The sequence below is a fragment of the Cryptomeria japonica genome, chromosome 4 (genome assembly GCF_030272615.1).
Source record: "Cryptomeria japonica chromosome 4, Sugi_1.0, whole genome shotgun sequence".
NCBI lineage: Eukaryota > Viridiplantae > Streptophyta > Pinopsida > Cupressales > Cupressaceae > Cryptomeria > Cryptomeria japonica.
Genome location: NC_081408.1, coordinates 243,189,479 through 243,205,311, shown reverse-complemented (window position 1 = coordinate 243,205,311; position 15,833 = coordinate 243,189,479).

The window sequence follows — 15,833 nt, the reverse complement described above, 5'->3', positions numbered from 1 at the left end:
TTCTTTGTAAAGCTGAAGAGGAAACAATTGACCACCTGTTCATCCCCTGCCCCTTCGCTGGACACTTGTGGACTAGGACCCTAGAAAAATGTAGTCTACAATGGGTCTTTCAAAATAACATTAATCAGTTTGTTACTGGATGGACTCCCCCCTTCCACCACCCCTTGATCCTCCAACTATGGAGGCAGATCCTGCTGCACATCTGCTAGCAGATATGGAAAGAAAGAAACGACAAATTTTTTAGAGATGTTGAAGCCCCCCCGGATAGTGTCTTCCATAATTGCCTCAAAATGATTCTTGATAACATATCTGTGACTAAGTGGAAACCCCCCCCCCCGCCAATCCTCCTAATTCGATGGAGAAAAAAATTGCTAAACTTTGGAAGCTCCCCCCGGAGTTCAAAGTCTTCAACAACAGTGCTAAAATCAAAAGGAAAAAAGACCAAATGGTTAGCCCCAAAACCCCATTGGTACAAACTGAACTTTGATGGGTTTGCCCAAAATGTCTGCCAAAGCTAGAGATGGAATCATCCGTGACCACTTGGGGAATACTATGGCAACTTACACAGGCAACCTAAAGAACCATACTGTCACCTAGGAGGAGGGAATGGCTCTCCTATGGGGTCTAAGATTTTCCCCATCCATTGGCATTAAACATCTGGAAATTGAAGGTGACTCATAGATCATTATGGAAACGGTGAGTGGTAGATCTGCTGCTAGGTGAAAAGTTGATCCCATTTTGAGGGATGCTAGGATGCTTCTGGCTAACCTTGATGGATTCACCATCCGCCATATCTTTAGAGAAGGGAATGCGGCTACGGACTCCATGGCATTGGTGGGAAGGCTGCATAACAACTTACGATGTTGGAGGAACCCCAATCTGCTGCCAGTTACCACCAAGGTGATCTTGGAGACTGAAAAAAACCAAGTCCAATGATGAACCTATATAACCATTACCAGATGAAGCGAGCCAATTTTCAAATTTTAAATTTAGAAGGGAAACCCGCCCATCACGGGCTTGGTCTACCACATAGCCACGAATGGCCTTGTCATCACTCTCAAAACGGGTTTATTAATGAGGATAGTAATGATATCAGGAATGGTAATTTCCTAATTATCATCCAGACAAAGTTTATTGGCAGCGATAAAGGAGATAGTTGGGATAAGTCTAATCACATTGGCTAGATTGAGGGTTCGCACGAGTGTAGTAAATTTCAAGATTGCGATATCTACATAGGCATAAGTTACAATAATCACATCGTTTATTGCGTGATTTTATATCAGGACTGGATAAGTTTTTATCACAACTCTGCTCTTTCTCTAGTTCAACTTTGTGTTTCTGCTACCCTGTTTCTCCTCTGCTATGCTAAGCTGGAGGAAACGGCTATGGGGGGTGACAGGCTAAGACTGGAACCCGATAAAACTGACGATTTTAAAGTGAAGCCGACGGTGTGGTTTGTCTATTAGGAAGGTGGGATCGACAAATTTATGGAAAGCATGAAAGGGAATGATGAGAGATTGTCTAAGCAATTTGTGGCTTCCTAGGAGGATAGAAGGGTTACCATGGGGGGTATCTCCTTTGAAATAAATGAAAGTTATTGCTCAAGCGACAAGTCTATCTATGGAGGGGAGGAAATGGAAGAAACAAAGCCGCATTTCGGATACCACCAGTTTGAACAAGTTCTTTTGTGAAGGCGAAAACCTAGTGAAGAGGGCGGGCGGTTTCAACCGGGAGGAGCTTCCGCCTCCATGGGACGAGGTCTGCTATATCGTTATGAAATACTTCACTCTGGAGGAAGGTATGGAATCTTTTACTATTACCACCTCCCATTCCTTAACCACCTTAGAAACAAGGATTACATCTCCATTCCGTTTTTCCTCCTTAATTCATTGGATTCTAATGTCAAGGATATTGCCAAGGCCAAGAAAAAAGGAAAAGACTTCCCCATTCTGCACCAAGGCCTCATCCTTCATCTCTACAACTTCCACTTGGCCCTTTGCCCGCCCCAAACTATCTCCATCCAGAATGTGGCTGATAATCACCCCCCTGCTATTACTACCATTAAACCTGACGCAAGCCCTCCTCGGCTACCTGAAATTGGTTCTTGCAGCAAGAAAAATAAAAAAACGCCCTCCTGAGGATGTTAGAACCCCCAAGAAAGTTAGAATCCAGGAGATTGATTCCGATATGGAAATTACTAATGAGGCCAACACCCCCCGCCGTTCAATGAGACTGGCCTCCAAACCTCCTGAAAAATCGCTAAGAGACCCCTCCTCTTCCCATGAAACTGGGAATTCAATCCCTTTTAAGAATGTGGCCCTGTTCCAGTCTACCTCGACTCCCCACTCTATCAGCTCCACTCATGCTTATGAAAGCCCTAAAAATTCAATGAGTTCGGAGACCGACCCCAAATCCCATACAAATTCTCCCTCCCTGACTCTCAGGTTCGAGAAAATGATGGTGGTGGAGGAAGTGAGCAGCATAAAGGAGGAAGAAGAAAACAACCTGGTGGAGTTGAGCAAGAAAGTGGAGGTTTTGTTTGATAATGTGTAGGAAATCACCAACAGGTTGGAGGCAATGGAAAACAAGCTGCAGGACGTCTCCAAGTTTGCTTTGAACGTGATGCGTTGCTCGACGACCACTCTGTGTCTCCTGTAGGAAAGTTCTATCAAAGGCAAAAACAAGGATGACGAGGACTACAAGGCCCTTTTCAAATTCCTCACCAAGGAATGGCCTAGGAAGCTCCTCCCTAAGAGGAGCCATGGAAAAAAGAAATAGTTTGTTTCTATGTCTCGAAAGTTTGGTTTTTTGTTCGGTCCTAGCTGCCTACGGGCTGATAGTTTTATTTTTTGTTTATATGTGAACTTATCCACTTGTTGCCCTGCTTGGCAAAGGTTTAATATGTTTATTATGACTTTTATATATCTGTTGAACTTACGTAGAATGATCAAAGTTTTTTATAGAGGAAAGTAAGAGGGCTGTAATTTTGCTGATGTTCTGTTGACAGTTGACTTGCCATTGTTTCCTTGTTCTCCTCCTAGGTCAGCCCCCTTGTTTTGACTGCTTTTAATATAAAAAACAACTTCTACTCAAAGATGTGAGACATGTTGCTACTTATACAATTTTTACTTACTCTTATTTATATTTATATTACTTGTACTATCTTCTTCATTTGTACAACTAACTTTTTATTTAATAAACAATTTTTATGAACATTCATGACTAAATGCCACCACAATATAATAACATCCAAAATAATTACATAATAAAAAAATGAGGTGAAACTTAAATAGATAGATCCAAAGAGACTAAGTGAGACAATATACAAATGAAAAATACATATAAGGCGGGGGCATTTTGACGTGCATAGACATATTCCTCGCGTGGAGGGAAAAGTCATCATAGCCGTTAAGGTAAGTCTTTCATAGCCTCAAGATTATGTCATAAGTATGGTGACGGTGACATTTAACTAACTTAGATCTAATATACTCGATATATTAAACTCAATTCTAAATATGGACTAGCAAATCTATCTCGTAGATAAAGGTGAAAAAGAGAACCTTTAAAATAATATATATAATAATTAAATATTTGATTAAAAAAGTTGAGTTAAAAGAAATATTAAATTATATATAAAAACAAATATTAAAATTAGTAAAGGGAAAAGTAGTAGTTGTTTTATATTTGTAGTAATGGATATTTTGTTTTTATATTAATAAAAAGGAAAATAAATATTATAATTTTATGTGAATGTATGAGGTGATAAGGAAAATTAAGGCTTTATATTTCAATGGCTTGTATAGCATAGAAAAGTGTGTTTATTGTTTGTTTTAGATTTTATTAAAAAATAATGAAGAAATTTTAAGATGATGATATGTTTGATTTAAGTTTTGGAAGTTTATAAATGAGGATTTTATCTTTTTGGAAATTTATAAATTTAACTTAAAAGAAAATGATAGTATGATAAACAATTGAATGGTTGAGAAGATTTGTTGGTTAAAATAAATCTTTTTTTTTTAAATGTTTTTTTTTCATAAGATCTTTATTTTATGGACAAGTCATATATAGATGTTTTTAGGATGATCTTGATTACATCCATTTGATGTGTTTAAGAAACTAGAGGTGTCCAAGTGTTCTTTATAAAATTTAATATTATATAATCTTATAGATTGGATATGTCACTGATAATGATAATGATGCTACTATCCATGAAATGTTATAATTGGTCCATGGGACTAAAAATGTCCAATGAAAAATAAAGAATAGAGAATGCAAGTGCAACTCTAATAAATTGAGAATAAAACAAAAATAAAATTATTGCACTAAAGACAAATTATTTGAAAATAAATCACATCCTTTGATGCCATACAAATCTTGTCATATTTGTAAGCCTATTACAAGGTCACTTCATACCCAATCTTGAAATAGAAATAAGCTATGTGAAAAATTCAATCCTCTAAGTGTCTAGAGTATTGTAGACATGAATTTCTTGACCAATTATTAACAAACATAAAACATCTCTTAAAGGTAATTAGTTAAACATTTCTATCCACACAAACCTTGAAAATCTTGAGACAATTATACGAGTCTTTGAAAGTTTGGACAAATTCTTTTATGTATAGTTATTTTGCATTTCTCAACCTTATTACTTAAAGATTTAGTATTAGAATTTTATTTCATTTTGAGGTTGAGATATTATATTATACTTAAATTGATTAACATCGCCAAGATCAAGACATGTTTACATCACATAACACGAAATATTTTGGAGAAAGGTCAATTATCCTTATTGGTGGTCTTCCCTAATGACCTCTTGTGAGATAAATTTACCACTATATGCAAGTGTCTCCCATTTTATTGTCATGCTATTACAATTTTTTGAGTATGATTATTTGTAGAAATAACATTTTACTATGAGTTTTTGTACTTTGTGTCTTTGTAGGAAGCACTTAAATGACAAAGCCTTGTTGACTACATTCCAAACATTATGTGACCTTGCACACAATTTTCATCAACAAAAGTATGATCCATAGCAAGTTAGATTCAAAGAAATGTTAACACACATTAGGAATGCAATTGCAACATATGCGGATTGCCAAGTACTTGTGAGATAACATACATCTTAGTGAGTGTCAAAGAGTATGCAATTTAAGCTGCATTAATACATTTATATGCTACAAATAATATGGACATGCTCTAGAATTCATCCTATAGTGTGATGGTTAAGTGGTTGCATTGTTAATGGTGCAACCAAGGTTCAAATCCTCAATTGCCTCACATGGTGTTCATGTCATTTATGGGCTATCAATGTGGACATGTTACTAGTGGCAAGAGAAATAAGGTGGGCATGTAGGAGAGGAAGACACGCTGGAGGAAGAAGACAAGATGGAGGATGTGGAGGAGAACCAACTGTGTGTTAATGCCAAAGGTGGACATGTTGGAGGAGGAGGACATGCTATTGGTGGAGGAGAGACAAGAGGAGAAATGGATGGCCAGAGATTAATGTTAGGGTGAAGGAGGACGATTGAGTGTTAATGTCTGGGATGAGGCCCCCCATTTGTGGCCTCACCTAGAGCTAGGGCTAGGCTAAAAATTCTAGTGCTTTCATCGATAAAAAATAATATGGTTGCTGGTAAAACAAAAAAAGGAAATATTTTTTCTTGGGTTTCCTGCTGATCAAACGAGATTTGAAGTACTTTGTTATTTCTGTCTTAAAGATCTCTGATATAAATTTGTTTGGCCCATCCGAGACACCAACATTTTCTTGGGTCTCTACTAGGGACACAGATGCATTCGGAAGCCTCACGCTTTCGTTTGAAGATTAGTGTCTTGTTGTTTTCAGAATAATTTTTCTTGGGTTTCTACTAGGATACGATACGCATTCAAAAGCCTCACGCTTTTGTTTGAAGTATACCGGTATGCTATTCATTGTAATTCCTGTTCTTGCAGTTTCTCAAGCTTTCACCAAGGATATGTTAAATGGTTGCTCAAGGTCCTTGGGGGAATGCTTTTGGTCCATTGAATTTGACTCCGCCATTGCATGCTCTTCCTGATGGTTCGAGGAAGAACTTTCCCAAGTTCTTTGGAGATGAACATCAACACCTTGATGAACACATTGTTGCTTTCTACATTGCATGTGATGTTCATGGTGTTGAACACGAAGATGTATTTGTAAGGCTATTTGTGGAGACTCTTCAAGGTATTGCAGCTGATTGGTTTTATAACCTTTCTGTTGGTTCGATTATATCTTGGGCCACACTTAAAGTCAAGTTTGAAGAGAGGTTCAAGCCTGTAGAAGATGTGCATGCATTGTTAGCTTAGCTGGTTCAAATGAAAAAAGAGTCACATGAACCCATGCGGGATTTTGTGGCTAAATTCAATAAGTTGTGTAACAAAATTCCAGTTGTTGCTCAGCCTACCGCTACAAATTTGAAGTGCTTCTTCATCAATGCTCAAGTGCCAGAAGTATGTTTTTTGTTGAGAAGGGAAGCTCTGAGAGACCTTGCAGCAGCGCAAGCCTTAGCAATTGATATTGAAGATGATCTTATCCTTGCTGGTAAGATAAAGATAGAATCAAATGGGTCCAAAGAAATCTCTTCATTGGGATCATGGGCTACCAAGAGAACAGATCCTATGGTGCAAAAGTTGGCTAATGAGCTAATTACCCTCAAAAGACAAATATCTCAAGGTGTATTCTCTTCCCCTTATGAAGACATTCCAAGGAGGCCATACCCCAATATTGCTCCTAGTTATGTAGCTGAAAATCAAGATAAGTTTCCTTCATCACCAGAAGGGCTTTCTCTTGAGGCACCACCAACAAATGCAGCAGTGGATGATTCTGAATTTGAACAAAGTGATCTTGCTGGTCTCTTCCAAGAAGATGAGGAAGCAGACGTAGCTCGCGACTCTCAAATCTGGTTTATGCAATTCCAGAAAGTTGATGAACAAAAAGAATGGACCATGTCGGATACCATGGACAATGCACAACAAGAGGTTGAAATCCACTCTTCCAAGGTGCTAATAAATGAGGACAATCATGTCATGGTATGTGAAAAGAAGATTTATGAACATAAAGACAGTTCTATTTTGAATTTTGGAAAGTTTGATGAGAGTTGTCATGAAGCAAATTTTAGCTCTCCTATTCAAAAGAGCAAAGAAGATATTGAAGAGGATACATTTTGGGATGAGATGGAACAATTTTGTTCAAGCTTTGATATCAAACCGGTATCCTATAAGTTAAAAGATCATGAGCAACTTGAGAAAGATGAAAATCAAGAGTCTATTTTCCAAGATGGAGGTTTTGATATTTGTTCAAGTCCTCAAGAAAGCTCTATAGAAGAATCTTGTTCAAGTCTTGTTGATGATTCTCTCAAATCTGAAGTTTGTAAACAACATACCGAGGAATGCAATCCAGTCATGGTTTCATTTGAATCACATGAAGATCTTTTTGTTCAGCATAAGGTTATGGTTGAAGAAGCAATTGATAAAGATGTAATCAGGAAGAAAGATTCAGTCTTTGTCCCATCAAGAGGATGTCCAATCAGACATCTTGCTTGGTTGGAAGCTAATGGAAAGCCAAACATTCAACTTGTTCCTGAGCCGGTAGATACACTTGTTGAAGAGGCCAAACATGCATTTTCAGCTAAGCAAGAGCAGTCTAGTTTCAAAAATCTACTTTGGAGTAGCAGTACATATGATTCATTTCAAGAGGAAGGTGAATTTGTTCATCTTTTCCAAGGACTGTTGCATCAAGTTCTAGTACAATTGTTTGTTCTTCAATTGGTTGTGGCTGCTCATGATCATGCAAGGTACAATAAGTTGTTGAAAAAAGGCAACTATTTTGCTAAGCCAGTGAATGGTTTCATTTGAAAGGTTTTTCTTTGTGGCTAGTTTAGGATAGGTAGGTTTCCATTTTCAATAAGTGCAGTTGCACAAGTTAGCGTCTTAGGTAGTTGCTTTGCGTCAGTCATATCATTCGTCTTGTCATCCGTGTCTCTGTTGCTTGACTCTATAACCCAATGGATACTAAGGCACTTAGAGATCTGGATTCTACTCCCTTCAATCGCCCCAACAATCAAAGGAAGTTCCCCAGTCAGAGCCAATTGTCGTCCTCATTTTTGGATTCTAAAAAATATAACAACCCCTACAAATTTTTGCCTAAAAAGTGTCATTTTTGTCTCCAAGGCATGTTTTACGAGGTACAAAACTCACATTTGATAGTGTCAAATCATTGGGGGGTGTCTTTGCCATCATTGTCTAAGTTTTGGTGAGTTTTGGTCTTCCTTTTCCTAGCTTTCTGTGCAATTTCGGGTTTCAGAATAGTCACTACAAGTTGAAGATTTTACTCTATGGCACGCTTCCCGGGGCATAAATTTGCCCCATCCTTGGGCTGGATCGATCGTTGATCCATCCCCAAGCTACGTTTCGAATTTCGTCGCGTTTTGAGTCCGTTTGCTATGTTTTTGCTTCAATGTAGGGGAATTTTTCGATGATTACTAGTAACTGGTAATTTTTTTTTAAACCCCCCCTTGAAGCTTTTTAGGCTTGTAGGGAAATTTTTCTCCAACTGCAAGTTTTTATAAAACTTGTAACGGGGGTTTTAAAACCCCCATTACCAGTAGCTTGACTTTAAGTGTTTAAAAACTTGTAAATGGGATTTTAAAACCCCTTTACATGTCTTTATAACTTAAAGTTGTTTTTATAATGTTAAAATAAAACTTGTAAATGGCATTTTAAAACCCCTTTACATGTTTTAAGTGAAATCACTTGTAAAGGGAATTCTATTTCCCTATTACAAGTAATTTCACTTGTAATTTCTTTTCTAAAACCCGATTTTGTCTAACATGCTGAAAAAGTGAAATTTTAAACTTGTTATATCCTCCAAAAAACTCGGTTTTCATTGTTTCATGCATTTTAAACTTGCTATTTGTTCCAAAAAACCCGATTTGCAAGGAAAAACATTTTTTTGAGGATTTTTAGCAAATTTTTTGTGGAGAATTTGTTGGAGGAGGAAGGCGTTTAGGATTCCTTCCTATTTCCATGCATTTTTAGACACCTTTCACGCCACATGGAGGTTAAGTTTGTTGTTTTTTTTTTGGTTTATAACAACCACCACGTTTTTTCAAAAAACCACATTTTTGTCATTTGGAATGCCATGAATCAACAATGTTATGAATCGTTTTGGCTTGGTATGCTAAGGCATTGAGGTTAGAAAGAGTCTTGGCCATTTTCCATGCCATTTCTCATGCATTTGCTGCCACGTTTTTCAGTTTTGGGCATTTTTTCAAAAACGTGGCTAGGGTTTTGGAATGCGGTTAATTTCTTTTTAAGATTTTTTCTTTCCTCTTCCAAAGATTAATCATCTTGTTGAAGAAGCATTTTTAGATTGGAGCAAGGTAAGATTTCTTTTCTTATTGTTTCATTTTTCTTGTTTTCAAATATGTTGGTTCTTCCCCCAAAAAATGGGTTTATGAGAGGAAATTCTCCATTTTACAAAGAAAATTGTAAAGTAAAGTTGTTCTTCCCCTTTGAAATTTCTCCTTCTTTACTTGTATTCAGGTTTTAAAAAATCGATTGCAAGTAAGAGGAAAATTAGTGTTCTTCCCTTTTTGGACAAAGACTTAACCTTCTTTAGTCCAAAAACCAAGCTTCAATGATTAAAAAATCAAGGTCTTCCCAATTTTGGGTTTTGAAATCCGGATTGCAAGTTGAAAGTTCTTCCCATTTTTGCATTGGCAAAGTTCCAAGTGATTTTCTTGAAATTCATTTTTACCTATCCGCTTCCAATTCCCTCGTCCGTACATACCATTTCATCCACTCATTTCACACCTTCATTCATTTTCCCCATTTAAAGTCTACTTGTAGTCAGCCATCCAGAACCAAAAATTGGTCCAAAATGCACTCAAAAAACACTTGAAAATGAGTTTTAAAGGTCCAATTACAAGTGCAAACTTGTAGTTACCCATTACACATATGAAGTTGCATGTTTGTTCCCACATTTGCAAGTTAATGCTCTTGTTTTTCCCACACATGTAATGCAGCTTCCAAAACCCGAAATTCACTTGTGAGCCCATTTTTGCATTAAATTATCCCTTCCCCTATTAGTCCGGTTTGCACACATGATCTACCAAATCAATGGATCAAGGCATGAGCCTTATTTTGCAAGAAGATTTCAAGAATGAAGGATGATACAAAGAAGAGATACAACAACAATTCATGGTTGAGAGCATAGAATGCTTTCAAGACAAAGATGGCCATGATGTGAAAAGAGGAAGGCAACCCTTTTCCTCGTGAAAAGCTAGTACTACCCCAAGAAAGAAGATAAGGATGCAAGTTCCCGTTTTAGTTCAAGATGTCTTTACCAATCCATAATACTTCAACTTCTAGCATCCTGAAGTGACATGAAGATCATCACAGACAAAGGATGATGCAGTTAGAGTCGTGTCTTTAGACACATGGAATAGTTTTAGTTATGAATTTGCAATTTTGTTTTGACAAGTTACATGTAAAAAATAACTTTGTAATTGCAAGTTAACTCATTACTTGCACTTTTGTAATTACATGTAAGGCAACTACAAGTTGTGTCCGATTAGGACTGTAGTTGGAATAAGTCTTAGTTAGTTAATGAAGTCTTAGTTAGTTATTGAATAAGTCTTGGTGGTTGCGAGAATCTCTCAAGTTAGTTAGGATCCTCCCACCTTTTTCTCAAGGCTCCTCTCCTATAAATAGAAGAGAGGGTCCATTGTAATTTTTATCTTTTTGGGAAAGCAAGCAAAAACTCTCCCAAATTTACAGCAAGAAGTCTTTGAGCTTATGTATGTGAATTGAAGGTTTTGAAGAATAATAAAGAAGGATTACTCAAGTTTTGAGTCTTTGAGCTACAAGTTTGAGTTTGAGTCTTTTTATTTATTCTATGCAAAGTGTTTCTAAAGGAGCTTAGTTCAATCTGATTTGAAGTCTTTGAGCTGCAAGTAGAGAAGATTAATTAAAATAGGAAAATCTCTAGAAGGAGCAGCAAGTCTTTGAGCTTGCGTCTATTCTTGAGGAAAAATTACTGTTTGATAAGAAATAGCAGCAAGTCTTTGAGCTTGCATTAGTTCTTGTCTTTGTGTTGAAAGAATAGATTATTCCAGTCTTTGCGTTGTTATCTTTTATTTGTTGTGAAATTTAGTATAGCAAAGGGTAGATAGGACTCGCAATAGTCAAGTCTTTGAGCTTGATATTGTTGTCCTGTCCTGAAGGAAGTGACGAAAGTCTTTGCACTTTCAAGAAACTTCATTTCCTTTCTCTCATTTCACTTGAAAGTAGTTACTGCTCAATCGCTATCCTTTTCTGTGAAGAGAAAAGGATATTGTCTTTCTTGAAGAAAGAAGGAAGATTGTTGTACCATCCTGTTTTTATTTCAGTTTTAGTTAGATAGGGGGAGCCTTCCCTTAATTAGGAGAGTTTTTACTCGTGTGCTGTGGTTGAAACCACAATTTTGTATATTTCCCCAAGTGTACAAAATTTTCAACCAACAATGGCCATGCTCCATAACAAGAATATGTTAAATTAATTGAACACACAAATAGTATTATTGTCTCTTCATATATTCAACACGCGTAATCACATTATGTAAATGATGATAATTCAAATGGCAAAAGTATTTCTAATGTGATAACTAGCCACCACATTATGTTCGTATGTACATTATGAGTGTCTAGCTTAATTGATGGGGCACTTGGAAACTATAAAGAACATAATATACTATCAAGGTACTTGCTTACCAAAGTCGTGATTATAAAGCCATGAAATTCAATAACTAAGTGAGTGTGTGTTGGACATTAATAACCCAAAGTTTATCTCCATTTTGCTTGTTATAATAATAAAATTGTACACAAATGTATGTCACAATTATGTAGGATTTAACCACACACAAGTCTTAAGGGCTAATGTTTGAAAAGGACAATAATAGATATCGGTGCTGCTAAGAGGAATTATTTGACATCCACTTTTATCTCTCAAGTTAATTCTCTCAAGATATTAGAAATATCACCACCATTCCCATAGGGTATTATAATGACATTCATGTATTCTCATATTGCTATTATACATGTTATGCTTATTACTTGAATGTTTTGGTCAATGTGTAACCTGCAACCTTATACCTTCACTTACTGTCCCATTATGTCCTATCACCATTTGAATTTGGTTGTAGATATTTGCTCTCAGACTGCACTGTAGTTGCTTCCAAGATGACAATTTGATGAATGGACTGATAATTGGATGTTTTATAAAAGCTAAATGATTGTGCAAAGCTAGATATGCAATTATATGAAAGATTAAACTAAAATGCCAAAGGCACACTGTAAATTGCTAAAATGCTTGATTACTCTAAACTCATGTGAATGCAAGATAACTCCTAGATAACAATTAGATTTAAAATGCTCAGGAAATGCCCTTTTTAATAAATTTTTATGAGCAAAAATCCCATGTGGTAGAGATCAACGGTTGAGATTAAATCTTGCACGATTGATGGCTATGACGAGATTGGTTGGAATGTGAGAGAAAAAGGGGAAGATGTTCCTCCTACACATGTAGGATGGAGGAAAAGGTGGAAGGAGAGACCAAGTGTCAGAAGGCTCACCTTGACTGGAGTTGAAGATTTGAGAGAATATAGGATGGTTGGAGAAGATATAGAAGAATCGAAAATCTGTGTACTTAAACATTATTTCATTTAGGAGACGAAAGTTGAAGATAACTATGGCTATTTAATTATTGAAGATTAATAATTTATTTAGCCACAAAATTGTGAGTTGGCAAGATTGAGTGATGTGGAGATGAGGTGAGTTGGAAAAGAAGAATAAATAATTGTGGAATTATTTAATTAATGGAGACTTTAGAAGAATGCATAGTGCATGATTAAATATTAAATATTTAATAATATTGATATTGAAGAATGACTAAATGAAATAAAATTTTCAATTTAATTATTTAATAGAGGAGTTAACATTAAATAAATAATAAATATTTATTTAATTAATCATAGCCAAATTTGAGTGTATACATTTTGCCCCTCTTTGAAATATTGTTGGAACAACATTGTTTCAAAGAAAATCAAGTCTCGATATTTTTGCCCCTGTTGGTGATAATTTTTTTGGCGTGGGTGCCAAAATGTGTAACCTGGAAATATACTTCAAAAGTGAACTTGCAAGATTGAATAATTTTCACAAATAACAAGAGAATCCTATAGAATACTCCAAAAGTTACCAATGAAACAAATAAAAGATTTAAAACTTAGAACATTATACCTTCACTTACTGTCCCATTGTGTCCTATCACCATTTGAACTTGGTTGCAAATATTTGCTCTCAGACTGCACTATAGTTGCTTCCAAGATTGATCATTTTTGCAAGATTAAACATTGACTAGAACATTCAAGTAATAAGCATAACATGTATAACCTGGAAATATACTTCGAAAGTGAACCTGCAAGATTGATTAATTTTCACAAATAACAAGAGAATCCTACAGAATACTCCAAAAGTTACCAATGAAACAAATAAAGGATTTAAAACTTAGAACATTATACCTTCACTTACTGTCCCATTGTGTCCTATCACCATTTGAACTTGGTTGCAAATATTTTTTCTTAGACTGCATTGTAGTTGCTTCCAAAATGTGTAACTTGGAAATATACTTCAAAAGTGAACCTGCAAGTTTCACAAATAACAAGAGAATCCTACAAAATACTCCAAAAGTTACCAATGAAACAAATAAAGGATTTAAAACTTAGAACATTATACCATCACTTACTGCCCATTGTGTCCTATCACCATTTGAACTTGATTGCAGATATTTGCTCTCAGACTGCACTGTAGTTGCTTCCAAAATGTGTAACTTGGAAATACACTTCAAAAGTGAACCTGCAAAATTGATTAACTTTCACAAATAACAAGAGAATCCTACACAATACTTCAAAAGTTACCAATGAAATAAAAAAAGGATTTAAAACTTAGAACATTATACCTTCACTTACTGTCCCATTGTGTCCTATCACCATTTGAACATTATTTCAAACAACTTAGGATTTAAAACTTCGAACATTATACCTGCAAGATTGATTGTGAAATTTTGAATTTTTTTGATTGAACGAGGAATCATTGCCAAATTTGAGTGTATACAGTCCACATTTTCAAAAACCAAGTATTTGTATCCATCACAATACATTGTAATTGTATAAAAACATTTTATGACGAAAAATAAACATTGTACATTCAAATGTATTCAAAAAGTATACATGTTTATTTTGTATTAATGTAATTTTCTATTACATAACTTGTCCATTATTTCAAACAACTATAGCTTTATTGAAAAGAAAATTATGAATTTGTCATTCTTATGATTAATATATTTGTATCACTATTGAGTATCTTTATATATGATCATTAATAATAAATTACAATCATAAAAAATATCTCTTAAATTAGCACATATATGATTTAAAAAAATAAAATAGTAATTACATCTTAAAAGAAGTATACATGTTTATTTTGTATTAATGTAATTGTCCATTATTTCAAACGACTATAGCTTTATTGAAAAGAAAATTATGAATTTGTCATTCTTGTGATTAATATATTTGTATCTCTTGAGTATCTTTATATACGATCATTAATAATAAATTACAACCATAAAAATATCTCTTAAATTAGCACATATGTGATTTTAAAAAATAAAATAGTAATTACATCCTAAAGGTGTTACCAAATACTTAATATACACAAATATTTATAGTCCTTAACAGAACATATATACTAAGATACACAGTTTAATGTATAATGCTTGGTGATAGTACTATAAATATTTGTGCCTTTCCAACACTTGATAAAGATGTTGGTTACTAGCTATAATAATCCCATAATTAAAAAAATTGAAGGCAAGGTTAAATTTGAAATGAATATTTTTTGTCAATGGAATTCTGGTATGATAGCGAGGTTGAATGGTTCTAAATGAGTTTATTAGGAATCAAGTCTTGTTGAGTGCAAGGCCTCAAGGGATATGGTCAAGATTGTGCCTTGGGTGACTTTGGCAAATGGATACCCCTCCTTCCTTGGCTCTTAATATAGGAGGTTTTAGCTTAAGGCTCATGCTTTTGTATCGAATAGCTAATCAATTATCTGGTTTGATATAAAACCCTCTACCAAAAAAAAACCTTTTGAACCAACTTTAGTGGACTTAATAACTAAAATACGGGATAGGTGGTTAAAGTACTTGTTCAATTGACATAATAAATTCAATTTTAGATCTTTAGATCAAGCTTGAATTGTAGAAATATTAATTAAAATTTCAGAAAGTACAATAGAGTTGCAGCTCATTTGATTGAACACAATTTATAAGTGTGATGATATGCTCCTTAACTCGGCCCCCCACCAAGATTTAAATCATCTAGAGATGAAATAATAAGAAATGAGATCGAAATCATACCTTAGATAACTTTAATATAAAATCTTTGAAATTAAAAATAGTCAAAGCGTAGGTCAATTAATTGAGCACGATTGGTGAGGATGATGACACGTGATATAAAACCACCAAGATTCAAACCAAGGCACGCTAGCTTCAACTTTGACGAATTTGATGAACTAGATTTACCATAGAAATGCTTTACCCTAAGACAACTTATGGTTTAGATATATGCTTACTCAAAATGTTATAATATGCTAAATAAAGATAGAGATATTGACATCTGTTTATTTCGACTTATTTTCTTAACAAATAAAATAAAATAAAATAATCTGAACTACAAAAAGAGGGATTCAGAGATATCTTATTTAGAATCATTTCCGCCGCGGATT